The sequence below is a fragment of the Cebus imitator genome, unplaced genomic scaffold (assembly GCF_001604975.1).
Source record: "Cebus imitator isolate Cc_AM_T3 unplaced genomic scaffold, Cebus_imitator-1.0 Scaffold522, whole genome shotgun sequence".
Taxonomy (NCBI): domain Eukaryota; kingdom Metazoa; phylum Chordata; class Mammalia; order Primates; family Cebidae; genus Cebus; species Cebus imitator.
In genome coordinates, this window is record NW_016107837.1 from 1,185,040 (window position 1) to 1,187,926 (window position 2,887).

A 2,887-nucleotide genomic window follows, 5' to 3' on the forward strand; every position below is an offset into this window, starting at 1 on the left:
TATATATATATATATATTTTTTTTTTAAAACAGAGTCTCACTCCACCACCCAGGCTGGAGTGCAGCAGCACGATCTCAGCTCACTGCAACCTCTACCTCCCGGGTTCAAGCAATTCTCCTGCCTCAGCCTCCCAAGTAGCTGGGATTACAGGTGTGTGCCACCACCCCTGGCTAATTTTTTTGTATTTGTAGTAGATAGAGATGGGGTTTCACCATGTTGGTCAGGCTGGTCGAACTCCTGACCTCATGTGATCCACCTGCCTTGGCCTCCCAAAGTGCTGGGAGATATTAAAGGCGTAAGCCATGGGGCCTGGCCATAATATCATTGGAAGGTATACTCTGGATTAATTAAAGCTGTTGGCCAGGCATGGTGGTGGTTCATACCTGTAATCCCAGCACTTTGGGAGGTTGAGATGGGAGGATTGCTTGAAACCAGGAGTTCAAGATCAGTCTAAGCAACAAAAGCAAGACCCCATCTCTACAAAGAACAAAAAAATTAGCCAGGTGTGATGGTGCACACCTGTGGTCCCAGATACCTGAGAAGCTACGGTGGGAAGATCATATGAGCCCAGGATTTCAAAGATGCAGTGAGCTATGATCACATCACTGCACTCCAACCTGGGCAACAGAGCAAGACCCTATCTCTTTTTTTTTTTTTTTGGAAACAGAGTCTCGCTCTGTCGCCAGGCTGGAGTGCAGTGGCGTGATCTTGGGTCACTACAACCTCCACCTTCTGGGTTCAAGTGATTCTCCTGCCTCAGCTTCCTGAATAGCTGGGATTACGGGCGTCCACCACCACGCCTGGCTAATTTTTGCATTTTTAGTAGAGACGGGATTTCACCATGTTGACTAGGATGGTCTCAATCTCCTGTGATCTGCCTGTCTCCACCTCCCAAAGTGCTGGGATTATAGGCCACCAAGCCCAGCCGAACATGACCCTATCTCTTTAAAAAATAAATAAATAAAATTAATTTAAAACATGTATACTGTGAACCCTTAGGCAACAATTATAAAAGCATTTTTAAGAGGTATAAATAGGCCGGGTGTAATGGCTCACACCTGTAATCCCAGCACTTTGGGAGGCTGAGGCGGGTGGATTACCTGAGGTCAGGAGTTCAAGACCAGCCTAGTCAATATGGTGGAACCCTGGTTCTACTAGAAATACAAAACTTAGCCAGGCATAATGGCGGACACCTGTAATCCCAGATACCCAGGAGGCTGAGGTGAGCGAATCACTAGAACCCGGGAGGCGGAGGGTGCAGTGAGCCAAGATCACACCACTGCATTCCAGCTTGTGACAGAGCGAGACACCGTCTCAAAAAAAAAAAAAAAAAAAAAGTTATAAATAATACCTCGTTAGATATAACAGAATCACAAAACATGCTCAATTAAACCCAGAGGAGGTGAACAAAGGAGAAAAAGGAAACAAAAAATAAATGCAACAAAAAGAAAACAACTAGCAAGATAGCAGAGATCTTAACCAAACCTATTAATAACCATCACTGGCTGCCTGGGGCCAGAGGAGGATGGGTTGGCAAAGGAGCATGAGAGGGCTTTGTGGGGTGAGTGACATTGTCTAAATCTTAACTGGAGTGGTAGATATTTGCCAATATTCAGAACTGTATGCTTAGAAGGGGTACAACTTACTGTGTATACAATATATCTCAATAAAGTTTATCTTTCACAGTAAAAAATAGAAGGGGGAAAAAAACTACTAATTATGGTAAGGTATGATTTAAAACGCAGGCTCTAAAGCCAGACTGCTCAGCATCACTTATTAGCCATGTCAACATGAGCATTACTAACCTCTCTTGGCCTTGGCATCCTCATCTAAAAATGAGGATATAAGTCTGGGTGCAGTGGCTTACACCTGTAATCCCAGCACTTTGGGAGGCCAAGGTGGTGGATCACTTGAGGCCAGGAGTTTGAGACCAACCTAGCCAACTATGGCAAAACCCTGTCTCTACCAAAAATACAAAAATCAGCCAGGTATGGTGGCATGTGCCTGTAATCCCAGCTACTTAGGAGGCTGAGGCAGGACAATCACTTGAACTCAGCAGGCAGAGGATGCAGTGAGCCGAGATTGCACCACTGTACTCCAGCCTGGGTGACACAGCAAGACTCAGTCTCAAAAGTAATTAATTAATTAAAATAAAATAAAGAGGGCTGGGCATGGTGACTTATGTCTGTAATCCCAGCACTTTGGGAGGCCGAGGTGGGCAGATCATGAGGTCAAGAGATCGAGACCATCCCGGCCAACGTGGTGAAACCTTATCTCTACTAAAAAAAACAAAAATTAGCTGGGTGTGGTGGCATATGCCTGTAGTCCCAGCTACTTGGGAAGCTGAGGCAGGAGAACTGCTTAAAAACAGGGGAGATAGAGGTTGCAGTGAGCCAAGATCACACCACTGCACTCCAGCCTGAGCAACAGAACGAGACTCCACCTCAAAAAAATAAATAAATAACAGTAAAAGAGGATAATACCACCGCTGGCCTCACAGGCCTGCCATAAAAAGTCCATGGATTCATGCATTTAAGTGCTTAGGCCACTATCTGGTATGTGGTCAGAGATTCTCAAATGTTAGATAACATTATGATTAACAAGAAATACCAGTATTTCACACGTGAGATATCTGCTTCTTAAAAGTTACCATCTCTGCTCTGTGCAAATCAATATCAAAACCATCAAGATGAAGACTGAGTAAAATAAAAATAAAATGCAGACCAAAAAGCTCAAAACCATCCCATCTGTGCACTGTATTCCTATTATCTCAAGCCACATTTTAAAAATTACTGACTCTGTTTCTGAAGTTAAGATACATTTTACTTTTGAAAATATTCACCCTATGTTTTTATTTTTTTATTTTTTTTATTTTTTTTTTTTTTT

General features: G+C 43.4%; 1 protein-coding gene across 4 annotated transcripts in view; it reads right to left on the reverse strand.

Moving 5' to 3' along the window:
* The window catches only part of FAM193A (family with sequence similarity 193 member A), a 204,461-nt gene that overhangs the window by 148,368 nt on the left and 53,206 nt on the right, over positions 1-2,887 (reverse strand). The gene's annotated exons all lie outside the window — the stretch shown is intronic.